The sequence below is a fragment of the Malaclemys terrapin genome, chromosome 9, assembly GCF_027887155.1.
Source record: "Malaclemys terrapin pileata isolate rMalTer1 chromosome 9, rMalTer1.hap1, whole genome shotgun sequence".
Taxonomy (NCBI): Eukaryota; Metazoa; Chordata; order Testudines; family Emydidae; genus Malaclemys; species Malaclemys terrapin.
Genome location: NC_071513.1, coordinates 46073788 through 46087746, shown reverse-complemented (window position 1 = coordinate 46087746; position 13959 = coordinate 46073788). Strand labels below are relative to the sequence as shown.

Here is a 13959-nt window from a genome sequence, read left to right as displayed (position 1 = left end):
GCAGTTTTGCTTTAGCGCCTCAGTAGTGCTGATGCACAGACAAAGGAGCAAAAAGTGAGGCATGTTGGCTCCTGTTGATTAGCTAACCAAAATACTATTGTCATAGGTATCTACATGAACTGCCTGTGATGGGAAAGGCAGGGAGCAGGGTGAGGAGCACAGTGTACATTTCTAGATAGAGGCATCCACAGCTGTGAATGCTAGTAAGAAGAAAAGCCCATGCTTGTATGCTTGGAAAACCCCTTTTCGTTTAAAGGGAACAAGCCTGAAGTGCTAGAGACACCCAGATGCATTCGGTTGTTTGTCTAACTCTTCATAGTGAGGTGCTGCGTGGGACTCCAGCAGCATGTGACCATTTTCTGTAGGCAAGAAGGTGAGGTGACTTATTTTGATTTTGGGTCTTTTAGTTTTAACAGTTAATTTACACATTGACCATGGATTCAGTGCACTGCTGTTTGGTGTGCAGCAAAGCTAGTCAAGCTTATCCCACCAACTAATTTACATCAACTAGACGGGTAGCAGCTACCCTAGTCTTCCATACATAGGCACAGTATGAATTTCTCCATCTTGATCGGAGTGGCCTGGTGGCTCGGCTCAGCCAGGAGTGTTGCACAATGCACCTCAGTGTTGAAGCTGAGGATGGCTATGCACTATTTGTCTGAGCTCACTGGGCGGTCTGGACTTAGAGCACCATGCATGTAACTGTGACACATGTATCTCCCAAATGCTGAATGCTGAGTCTACTCAGCACGCACTCTTCTGAAGCAGCCTGAACTTGGAATGGATGTCCAGGGCTACACCATAGGGAACTCAGATCATACTGGGGTTGTAATTCAAGGACTCTCCTGTTCTTTCATTCCACCAATGGCCAAACAGATTTATTATTAATGGACACGCTTTACGGTGCGCTGTGGAAAGGGGCAGCAAGCCTAAACGCCCTTAAGCCAGGATACCGTCAAGGAGGGTATGGATTTAATGTATACAGATTCCCAGGCTGTTTATAAAGCCACCACATGGTCTAAAGGAAAGAGGACGTTTAAAACAACAATTTATCCTAACCTCTGAGTCTATCTGAAACAGGGTGTTGTTCCCTGCTGAGTTCAGACACAGAAAGATTCACTCTTCTCCTCTGCTGGAGTAAAGAAGAGGTCCCCCTTTAAATGCAGAATCACTTCCCTGAAGAAATGACGAAGTGTGTGGGTGGCCAGGACTTCTCTAGGCAAGAGCTCATGTGTAGATGGCTTTATGCACGGAAGTCCTGCTGAGCTGTCAGCCCTTAGGGAAGTGGGCTGGCCACCCTTACTCCCCTCTGCTTCCTGTGGAGGAACCGAACCTGTTGTTAAAAGGGAATCTCCCTTCCCAAGCTGCACATAATAAGGGGAACTGGCTTAGCAAACTCTGGGATCTATATCCCCAGTAATCTAGTGGTTTGTGTTCCCCTTCAAGGTTCTACTTCACCACGAAACTAGCTGGTAGATTGGTTTGTGCTGACTAAAGTTTGCCCTTCAAAGCACAGTAAGATCGGAGATTGCAAATATATGTCTTGGAGGATTTGACAGTTCTTCTTCGAGTGATTGTTCACGTCCATTACACATTAGGTGTACGCGCGCCGCGTGCACGGACGTCGGAAACTTTTTCCCTTAGCGGCTCCCGTCGGGCCGGCGGGGCCCCTCCTTCCCGCCAGAGCGGCGCCCCGCTCCAGGGTATATATATCCCTGCCGACCCGACCCCTCCAGTTCCTTCTTACCGTCCGTGGCGGCGTTGGAACAACTCTGCCTCTCGTCTGAGAGTGTCCCTTAGCAATAGTCATTAGTGTTATCTAGCAGTTATCAGTTAGTTTGTAGTAGTGTTGAGCCAGTAGTTAACAGCTCATTAGGGTACTTAAAGTTCCTGCCGGGGTTGTTTGTTCAGCCCCGGCACCGGCCCTGGGCGGCGGGGTATGCCACACGCCCAAGGCTTCAAGGCTTGTGCCACGTGCCGCAGGCCTATGCCATTGAGCGACCCCCACGCTTCGTGTCTCCGTTGCCTGGGGGAGGCTCACCAGAAAGAGCACTGCAAGATCTGCAAGGCCTTTAAGCCCAGAACTAAAAAAGAGAGGGACTTTCGCCTTAAGCAGCTGCTCATGGAGACGGCGTTACAGCCCTCCACTTCGACGGCACCGTCTGCCTCCGTGCGGAGCGCCCCGGCATCGGTGCGGGAACCGGCGCCGGCGGGTCACCCGAAGCCCGCGGCACCGACCCAGCGGGGAAATGCACGATGCTGATCGTCTTCGCCGGCGAAAGCGAAGGGCCAACCTAAGGCCCGAGGACGCTCCCCGCACAAGAGGGCGGCACCGGTAAAGACCTCGAGTGCCCCTAAGGCCGATACGGCCCCAACACGGACCCCGGTAGTGGCTCCGGTGCCGAAAGGCCCGTCGAGCCCCGGGATGGGCGCGTCGAGCGAGGATGAAGGGCTGGAGGAGCTCGTGGAACAGCCCTCCACTCCGGACACGTTTGAGGCAGCTAAGGACCTCATTGCTTTGTCCGTTGAGGCCCCGGCACGCGCTGAGGGCGCCCCGCCGATGCTGCCGCGCAGGGGCAAGCCGGCGATGGTGCGCCCATCACGGTCGCCGTCTTGGCACCGCTCGAGGAACCGGTCCCGGTCGAGCTCCGCCTCGGTGGACTCCCGGTTGCCCTCGGCGCAGAAAGCACCGCAGCAGTCGGGCTTCAGCAAGCGGTCGGCACCGACTCAGCAACCGAGCACGAGTCGGCACCGCGAAGCGTCGGCGGTTCGTTACCCAAGGCCGACCAGCCGTAGCCGTTCCCGGTCCCGCGATCACCGGTACCGTTCCAAGTCCAGGTCGGCGAGGCGCTATTCCAGGTCCTGGTAGCAGAGGCGCTACTCCCCAAAACCGGACCGGCACCATCCTACGGCTCCACCGTGGCCTTCCAGGTCACCGTCCGTGGTCTCGGGGACTGACTCAGACCGGTACGGCGGGTATGCCCATAGGTCACAGGCCAGCAGGGACTACGGTCAGTCCCAATGGGGCCAACCGAGCCAATGGCCATTCTGGACACCCTGGGCCTACCACCAGCAAGGGCCCCAATCGAGGGCCTCGAGATCCGGACCATCCGGGTACCGATCCCGCTTCCTGCGGCACCGTCCGCCATTGTATAGGGAGGCAACGGTCTCTAGACCACCGGAGCGGGAAGGAGTGGACTCGGCACCGAGTACGGTGCCGTCCCAATCCCACGCTGCGGGTCAGGCCGCAGAGGAACAATTGGCTGATGCCGGATTGCAGGACAATGAGGATGGGCAGAAGGCCCCGACCTCTTCCTCCTCGCCAGACGAGGCGGTAGCGGGCACACTGGTGTCCGGCCCTCCCCCGATTGACCATCAGGCACACCAAGACCTGCTTCGCCGGGTAGCCCTCAATCTGGGCTTGCAAGCGGAGGAGACTGTAGAGCAGGACGACCCCATGGTCGATATCCTGAGCCCAGAGGGCCCCTCCAGAGTCGCTCTCCCAATTATACGGACAGTACAGTCCAACTATAAGACGGTGTGGCAAACACCGGCCTCCAGTACGCCAACTGCAAAAGGCGTGGAGAGGAAATACTTCGCCCCATCTAGAGGGTTTGACTTCCTCTTTCTACATCCGTCCCCCTGTTCGCTGGTGGTCTCGGCGGTCAACGAAAAGGAGCGGCATGGCCAGCAAGCTCCTGCCCCCAAGGGCAAGGAAGCTAAGAGATTGGACTTATTCGGGAGGAAAGTCTATTCATCGGGGGGCCTTCAACTGAGGATCGCCAATCAGCAGGCGATTCTAAACAGGCACAATTTTAACTCTTGGGCATCAGTTGCCAAGTTTAAGGACTCCCTCCCACCTGACGCGCATCAGGAGTTCACGGCCCTGGTGGATGAGGGAATGGCAGTGGCCAAGACCTCATTACAGGCCGCACTAGACTCAGCCGACGCTGCGGCTAGAACAATTGCGTTGGGAGTCGTGATGAGGCGTTCGGCGTGGTTGCAGGCTTCAGGTCTCCCGCCAGAGGTGCAGACCACACTGCAGGACCTCCCGTTTGAAGGTTCGGGCTTGTTTTCCGACCAGACGGACGCCAGGCTACATAGCCTTAAGGACTCACGAGCGACCCTTAAGTCGGGTATGCACACTCCGGTAACGCAGCGTAAGCCCTTTAAACCCTAGCCGCCGCAAAGGCAATACCACCCTCGCCCCCGACACGAGCCGTACCGCCGTCGAGGCAGGGATAACAGGCGGAGACGTAACAATACGCCTAACCAGGGCCAGAGTCATGGCCAGGGCAAGCCACAGCCAGGGAATAAACCAGGCTTTTGAAGCTACGCCCGAGGACAGCGTACCATATTCCATACCGGATCCTCCTCTGTTTTTCAAAGACCGCCTGTCCCATTTCTACCGGGCATGGTCGCGCATAACATCGGACCAATGGGTCCTGCGCACAGTGAAGGCGGGCTATACCCTCCAGTTTTCCTCGCCCCCTCCCTGCCATCCCCCTTCCCCGTCCCTCTTCAGGGACCCTTCTCACGAGCAACTTCTCACGCAGGAGGTTCAGACCCTTCTCACTGCTGGAGCAGTAGAAGAGGTCCCAACAGACCTGAGGGGAAAAGGATTCTACTCCAGATACTTCCTGATCCCCAAGGCAAAAGGAGGCCTCCGTCCTATTTTGGACCTGCGCGATCTAAACAAGTTTCTGATCAAAGCTCGCTTCTGTATGGTCTCCCTGGGAACTATTATCCCATCCCTGGATCCGGGGGATTGGTATGCTGCCCTCGATATGAAAGATGCCTATTTTCACATCGCAATCAATCCAGCCCACAGGCGATTCCTGCGCTTCGTTGTCGACCAGCGCCATTTCCAATTTACGGTCCTGCCCTTCGGCCTGGCGTCAGCACCACGAGTGTTCACGAAATGCATGTCCGTGGTAGCAGCCTTCCTTCGAAAGAGAAGGATGCGTGTGTTTCCGTACCTGGACGATTGGCTACTCGCGGGCAGGTCGGAGGCCGAGGTCCGATCTCACGTGACGCTGGCCTTGCAGACGTTCGACAAGCTCGGCCTCCGGGTCAATGTGCCCAAGTCCACGTTAGTCCTCACACAGAGGCTGGACTTCATAGGTGCAACCCTGGACTCGGTAACCGCACAAGCGAGCCTACCAGAGGCACGGTTCATGTCAATTCACAGAGCCGTAAGCTCGGTCCAAAAGTTCCCCACGACAACGGCAAGGTGTTGCATGCAGCTTCTGGGGCATATGGCAGCTTGCACACACGTGGTCAGACATGCCCGCCTGAGGCTCCGGCCTTTTACAGTTGTGGTTCACCCACATGCATCGCCCCAACAGAGACCCATTGGATCAAGTAGTCACGATCCCAAACCAGGTGCTCGGCTCGCTACGCTGGTGGCTCGATCGCCAACAGGTATGCGAAGGGATCCCCTTCGCTGCCCCACAGCCCACTCTGACGTTGGTAACAGATGCATCGGACCTGGGTTGGGGGGCGCACCTGGGGGAACTGCGGACCCAAGGGCTGTGGTCCAGAGAAGACAAGCTGCTTCACATCAATCTGAAGGAGCTAAGAGCGGTTCGCCTCGCCTGTCAGACCTTCCGCGCCACCATAAAAGGTCACAGCGTGGCAGTCCTGACGGACAACACTACCGCCATGTTCTATATAAACAAGCAGGGCGGGTCACGGTCTTCTCCCCTCTGTCACAAGGCACTCCAATTATGGAACTTCTGTATAGCCAATGCGATACACCTCATCGCGACGTATCTTCCGGGGATTCAAAACGGCTTAGCAGACCGCCTCAACTGATCCTACCGAATGCACGAATGGACGTTGAAGCGAGACGTCCTGCATTCGATCTTCCGGAGGTGGGGCTTTCCCCGGGTGGATCTATTCGCCACCAGGGACAACAGCCAATGCCCTCAGTTCTGCTCGTTCCAGAACCTCAGCTGGGGATCATTAGCAGATGCTTTCATGATCCCATGGGGAGGGAGCCTGAGATATGCCTTCCCTCCGTTCCCACTCATACACAAGGTTCTCCTCAAGACCCGCAGGGACAGGGCGACGATCATACTTATCGCCCCGGCCTGGCCACGCCAGCATTGGTTCACGTCCCTGCTGGAACTGTCCATAGCCGATCCAATCACCCTCCCCTCTCATCGCGACCTAGTCACGCAAGACAAAGGTCGCCTACTCCACCCGAACCTATCTTCGCTACATCTCACGGCATGGTATCTCTCTGGCTGAATGATGCAGAACACAGGTGCTCTCACCAAGTCCAGCAAATCCTCCTTAATAGTAGGAAGCCCTCTACAAGAGCGACCTACCTGGCAAAATGGAAAAGGTTCTCCCACTGGTGTGAGCCTCAATGCATACAGCCTTTACAAGCCTCAGTTCCGTCGATCCTGGACTACCTACTGCACCTCAAGAATCAGGGGCTTGCCCCCGCCTCAATTAGAGTTCACTTAGCCGCTATCTCGGCCTTCCATCCGGGAGAGTTGGGAGTGTCAGTGTTCTCCAACCCCACAGTGGCCCGATTCCTCAAGGGGCTGGAAAGGGTGTTTCCCTACTCGCGCCCGCCTGTCCCGGCGTGGAGTCTGAACCTAGTCCTAACAAGACTCATGAGTCCCCCCTTTGAGCCCCTAGCCACTTGCTCCCTCACGCACCTCTCGTGGAAGGTGGCGTTTCTCGTGGCCATCACATCGGCCAGAAGGGTATCGGAATTGAGAGCCCTCTCTTCGGAACCACCCTATACAGTGTTCCATAAGGATAAGGTGCAACTGAGGCCGCACCCCAAATTCCTCCCAAAGGTGGTATCACAGTTTCACATGGGGCAGGACATTTGCCTACCGGTGTTTTTTCCTAAACCCCATACGGACCCTCACCACCGCAGCCTACATACCCTGGATGTCCGAAGGGCGTTGGCATTTTACCTGGAACGGACCAGGCCGTTCCGCAGAACACCCCAGCTGTTCATTGCTATTGCGGAACGTATGAAAGGCTTGCCTATCTCGACACAGCGCTTGTTGGCATGGATTGTGCATTGTATACGCACTTGTTATGAGCTTGCCAATGTTCCGGCCCCGGAGATCCGGGCCCACTCGACTAGAGCCCAAGCGTCCTCAACGGCCTTCATGGCGCAGGTCCCTATCCAGGAGATCTGTAAGGCAGCCACCTGGTCGTCCGTACATACCTTCACAGCCCACTACGCGATCCATCATCAGACCAGAGAGGACGCGATGGTCGGTCGGGCTGTGCTACAGTCAGTTGTACCTTGACTCCTACCCACCTCCAATGGTAAGCTTGGGAATCACCTAATGTGTAATGGACGTGAACAATCACTCGAAGAAGAAAGAACGGTTACTTACCTTCTGTAACTGTTGTTCTTCGAGATGTGTTGTTCACGTCCATTACACTTCCCACCCTCCTTCCCCTCTGTCGGAGTCTCCGGCAAGAAGGAACCGGAGGGGTCGGGTCGGCAGGGATATATATACCCTGGAGCGGGGCGCCGCTCTGGCGGGAAGGAGGGGGCCCCGCCGGCCCGACGGAAGCCGCTAAGGGAAAAAGTTTCCGACGTCCGTGCACGCGGCGCGCGTACACCTAATGTGTAATGGACGTGAACAACACATCTCAAAGAACAACAGTTACAGAAGGTAAGTAACCGTTCTTTCCAAAGCATGGAGTGGGTGCAGAAGGGGAAGAAATACATCATCTGCCTCTTTCGGGTCTTCTTTTCCTTCAGCCCCCTCACCCCCCTTTACATTCCAAGAAGCTCTGACCAACTTACCTCAGTCTCAGTTGGTTAATTTAAAATTACTGTTCATTTCTTACCATAATGGGTTCCTCTCTTTGTGGCTATTGTGCTGGCCTGGGGCCAGAAGGCCTGGGTTCTTTTTCCAGCTCTGTCACTGACCTGCTGTGTGTCTTTAGACAAGTCACTTTCCCTCTCTGTGTCTCAGTTTCCCCTCCCACATTTTGTATGTCTTGTCTATATAGATCATTAGCTCTTCAGGAAAGGGGCTGTCTTACTATATGGTTGTACAGTGCTTCACATACCGGCCCTGATCTCAGTTGGGGCTGCCAGATGCTACTGTAATCTAAATAATCTGTCATTCAAGATGGTTTCTATTCCATTGTTCCTTGGATCTGAAATCATCTTTCCCCTTTGTGCACTGCAGACTTAACTTCTTCACAGTATTATTCAGGCTCCAAGATAACAAAAATTCTCTCCTCACTCCGGTGTAAATTCAAAGCTACTGCTTTGAGCAGGTATGTAACAGTTTACCTTCTAGTCTCTTAAGTAATTAAATGGCAAGGGGAAGAAAAAGAAAAATCTCATCATGTGTCATTAACTTTGTAATGTCTTCTGGGAGTTATCCTTTTTCATGCATGTACACCACTTCTGTTCTGTACATGCCTGCACTTGGTAATCTTTCTGGATGCTAATCCAGGCTGCCTGCATTGTACTTTAGGGACAGGTTAGCATATTGATTGTGAACAGGTGGAAGCCGATTTAAAAAACACTGATGTGTGGGAAACTGGCTGGGATCTAATGAAAATGTCAGCTGAAATATTTACACAGTTATGAGATGACAGCATGTACTTTCTCTGTGTATATGTCTCTGTGCACAGAGCTGCTGTCCATTTGTCAGGTTCCCAGATTTATTCTGCTACTCCTGGCAAAGAACCGCTAATGATTTAATAGCCTGTCAACACCTCTACAGAGAAACAAGGGCTGGCACTTCCTGATTCCTTATTTTCTTTGCTTTAAGTAGGAACTCCTATTCTGATTAACTGAAACCTGGAAATCAAGCTGTCAGGCTGGGTAGCCTTTTGAGATCCTTAATCGGAGCAGGTTGAATGTAATCCAGGGGCCACTTTCCTGCTATACAAACACAGGCTTTGCTCCCCTTTCTAAGGAAACAGTAAGAGTTCATGTCCTGGGAGAGAGTATTTGCTGAAACATGTTGCCACAAAGCAGTTGAAAGTGGAACAACTGGATATGTACCGGTCCTCAGTGTTGCTAAGTCTTGTGATACTTGGTGCTTTTCTTAAAGCTCCCAGTTCCTTGAGTCACATGGCTGTGAGAGGAACTCAGCTTTCATTTAAAAATTAAGTTTCTAGCTCTTTTGGTTGTGGAGAAAGGCTTGAAAATGTCACCCCTAAAGAATCAGAAAAAAGAACCCCACATTTAATGGTTTTAAATAATCTCATGATGGGGTGGGGGGGGGCTGATTTATGATTTTTGCATGCTTTGGGTTGGCAATACAGTGGGCCAGGTGGTAAGTGTAGGACTGCATGCTCCCCTCCATCTGCTGCAGTCTTCTGTTGATGTCAGGGAGAGTTTTGCGGTAAGATCAAGGATAGAATTTAGCCTTTTATGTAGTAAATGAAGTTTGTTGTTTTGTTCAGTTTCTTGGCGTTGCATTTGGCCTCCTCCCTTTTAGGAGCACTGTTATTTCTACCCTTTATTTCTCTTCACTTCTCATCCTCCTTTCTCTCCCTCTTTCCTTCTCTTTGAATCTTTTCATTTCTCCCCTCTCTATTTCCTTCCGGGCAGCAGCTCCCACGTCCAATCTCCCATGGCATCACTCCCGTCCCCTTCATCTTTCCATCCATTAGAATGATCAGCAATGGAATGTTGTCACTGAAATGTCATAAGCTTGACTCACCAGGGAGGCAGACTCAGGCGCACATTACTCTCATTTAATTTAAGTACCTTTCAAATGTTTTCCCATTTCAGATTTTTAGAATAGTGCACCAAATGATTTCTGCTCTTCAGTATTTCTACAATGTTTGTACCCACAATTTTAAAAATCTGGGCTTATAACATCTAAGGTGTTTTTTTGCCAAGGATATATGAATGTGAAGCAAAATGAAGGTATCTGTCTTTGTCATTATTGGAGCACAAAGTTGTCTTCTCTTAGCATCCTTGTTCTGCCAAGAGAAAAACCATAATGAGTCTTTTCGATGCCTTGAATACCATCCCTTGGCAACATCCAGCCTGTGAGGGATTGATTTCAAGACGGCTGATGTGACTGGGTTGTTTGTAACAGTTTTGGAAACATTAAGTCTAATAAAATCCACCATCTCAAAGAGAATCAGAGATTTTTTGGGGCTGGGGTGTCTTCAGTAAAGTCTTAGATTTGGCTTTTTTGGCCCTCCATAGCTCATCAGAAATAAGGAAATTCCCCTGAGTCATTTGCTGCATGTTTAACTGAGGAGTGGCTGGGAGAATTTATTTAGACATTGCTTTTCTGTGCTTATGTAAAAAAGCTATTTTAAGATTCACAAAATTTGTTCTAAAACAGAAAATAACTTAGCACAGTTGAGCATTCACGTGCTCTGCATCCACACAGAGTCTTTGGAACCATCTGCACATGAAGCCACTTGCAGGATTGGGATATTAGTTATTAAATACAAAAAAATTGCATTTCAATAAACAATAAGATATACCTTGGAAATTAATTGCTGTATTAATTGTATTCATGTGCAGTATTAATTAACTGTATTCATGTGGAGTTTGTGATTTTAATAGTATTGTGATTTTAAAGTCTGGAAATGCAAAAGTTTAGGCTCCGATAACAGTACTATCCTCATTGTTGCCCATAACTCATTTTTATGGACATGTTATACTTATGTCCAGGGCTGGCTCCAGGTTTTCTGCCACCCCAAGCGGCGGGGGAAAAAAAAAAAAAAAAAGCCGATCGGCGGCAGCTCAATTGTGCCGCTCCATTCTTCGGCGGCACTTCGGCGGCAGCTCAAAGAGGAAGAGAGGGACTGAGGGACCCGCCGCCGAAGACCCGGACGTGCTGCCCCAATAGCGGATGGAGTGCCACCCCTTTGTATTGGCCGCCCCAAGCACCTGCTTCCTTAGCTGGTGCCTAGAGCCAGCCCTGCTTATGTCATAAACCATGATATACTTTTACAGAAGAAAAAGGAATAGAAAATAGTGCAACTGAGGCAACTTTGCTGTTAGAACCATAACCTTTTCATTTTCTAACTTTTTGTGACTTAACTCTGCAACCCTAACGTGCAGTGTTTTGCATTTTATTTCCTGTTTCTTTTATAGAAATGAAATTAAAAGATCTTATTGAGCTTAGCAGCTTTTTCAGCTGAATGTGTAAATTCCTTGAAATAACTTGCTTTGCGCATTATTACATGCTAATACATGCATTGCACTAAGCTCCTTTGCAAACTCAAACCAAAGGCTCTAGACTAGTGGCTTTCAACCTGTGATCCGTGGACCCCTGGGGATCTGCAGACTGTCGAAAATTTCCAAAGGGGTCTGCACCTCCATTTGAAATTTTTTAGGGGTCTGCAAATGAAAAGGTTGAAAACCACTGTTCCATTCAAGTGTCAGTTGTTTTTGCTGTAGCCCTGTTAAGCAAGGTAAGAATGCTTTTTACCATGGGAAAAATGTTCATAGTTCTCCCACAACGTGAACCGGAGGTGAATTGGAAAACCCTTTCCAAATTCACCTCAGGGCACAAACCAAGCAAGGAAAATGTCCAGCTCTCGAAAGGTGACTATTTCAGAAAGTTGTGGACATGTGAAAAGTAGATGTGCATGGAAACTGTATTGTAAGTTTATCATTAGTAGCCACTAGGATGGTAGTGTGCTATAACAACCATTGAGTATTCAGGATATAATGTAACTAGTGGAGATGCCATATGCATTTGAGGTATGCATATGATAGAAATTACCATTATTATCATGACAGTCTGACCATCAGTCAAATCTAAGACTTTATTGAAGAGCGAGGTTAAAATTTTCAAAAGTGATTTAAGGCCTTAGTCTCTTCTGAAAATGGAATTTAAGTGCTTCTGAAATCTTACCCCTAGGAAAAATGACCCTTCCATTTACATGACCTTCACCTCCTAACATTCTAGGAGGAATCCGTGTGTCTTGTTCATACTGGCAGAGTGCTCAAATTATAGTCTAAATGACTGAGAAGATCAGTATTTTAATCTGCTGTTCCATTGCCGTGAGCATTACTATAGGTCCTTTTTAGGGCTGTTGATTAATCGCAGTTAACTCATGCGATTAACTCAAAAAAATTAATCGGGATTAAATCGCACTGTTAAACAATAGAATACCAATTGAAATTTATTAAATATTGTGGATGTTTTTCTACATTTTCAAATATATTGATTTCTATTACAAGACAGAATACAAAGTGTATAGTGCTCACTTTATATTATTATTTTTTATTACAAATATTTGCACTGTAAAAATGATAAAGGAAATAATATTTTTCAATTCACGTCATACAAGTGCTGTGGTACAATCTCTTTATTGTGAAAGTGTAACAAAACAATGTAAAACTTTAGAGCCTACAAGTTCACTTAGTCCTACTTTTTGTTCAGCCAGTCGCTAAGACAAAAAAGTTTGTTTACATTTATGGGAGATACTGCTAGCTGCGTCTTATTTACAATGTCACCTGAAAATGAGAACTGGCATTCGCGTGGAACTTTTGTAGCTGTCATTTCAAGGTATTTATTTGCCAGATATGCTAAACATTCGTATGCCTCTTCATGCTTCGGCCACCATTCCAGAAGACATGCTTCCATGCTGATGACGCTCGTTAAAAAAAATGCGTTAATTAAATTTGTGATTGAACTCCTTGGGGGAGAATTGTATGTCTCCTGTTCTGTTTTACCCGCATTCTGCCATATATTTCATGTTATAGCAGTCTCAGATGATGACACAGCACATGTTCGTTTTAAGACCACTTTCACAGCAGATTTGACAAAACGCAAAGAAGGTACCAATGTGAGATTTCTAAAAATAGCTACAACACTCAACCCAAGATTTAAGAATCTGAAGTGCCTTCCAAAATCTGAGAGGGACAAGGTGTGGAGCATGCTTTCAGAAGTCTTAAAAGACAACTCTCCGATGCGAAAACTATAGAACCCAAACCACCAAAAAAGAAAACCAGCCTTCTGCTGGTGACATCTGACTCATGATGATGAAAATGAACATATGTTGGTCCTCTCTGCTTTGGATTGTTATCGAGCAGAACTCGTCATAGATGCAAGTCCTCTGGAAGGATGGATGAAGCATGAAAGGACATATGAATCTTTAGTGCATCTGGCAAGTAAATATCTTGACGCCGGCTACAACAGTGCCATGTGAATGCATGTTATCATTTTCAGTTGGCGTTGTAAACAAGAAGCAGGAAGCATTATCTCCTGCAAATTGTAACCAAACTTGTTTGAGCAATTGGCTGAACAAGAAGTAGGACTGAGTAGCCTTGTAGGCTCTAAAGCTTTACGTTGTTTTATTTTTGAATGCAGTTATTTTTTGTACATAATTGTAAAAAACAAACGAAATTGTACTTTTCAATTCATCTAGTACAATTTCGTTTGTTTTTTACAGTGCAAATATTTGTAATCAAAAATAAATATAAAGTGAGCACTGTATACTTTGTATTCCATGTTGTAATTGAAATCAATATATTTGAAAATGTAGAAAACATCCAAAAATATTTAAATAAATGGTATTCTATTATTAACAGCGCGATTAATCATGCGATTAATTTTTTTAATCGCTTGACAGCCCTAGTCCTTTTGTATTGTTTTATGGGCTAAAATGAGGGCATGAAATGATGAAAGATATGCTGCAACTTCCTCTGAAATACGATATTTATCCTTTAATGGAGGGTTAAATAAACAACTCCAATTTTGTTCCACTGTAAAGCCATCCAGCACTTCTCTTAGAATGCAGTTTACCCATATTTGTGTTCCTCAGTCATAGCACCCGTACGTGGATAGTTTTAGGAGAGTGGTAACCAGAAACAAAACCTTTCAACTCTGTCACAGACTCAAATCCCACCCAAATCAATAATGAACTGAATGAAGACTTAGCTGTGTGTTGGATGTCTGGTCTATGTGGTCTGGAAGTTATGACCTAGGGAAAAGGGGTCCATGTCAAAATTTGTTGTCACAA

General features: G+C 48.5%; 1 protein-coding gene across 8 annotated transcripts in view; it reads left to right on the top strand.

Moving 5' to 3' along the window:
* The window catches only part of HDAC8 (histone deacetylase 8), a 111005-nt gene that overhangs the window by 71090 nt on the left and 25956 nt on the right, over positions 1-13959 (top strand). The window lies entirely within an intron of this gene.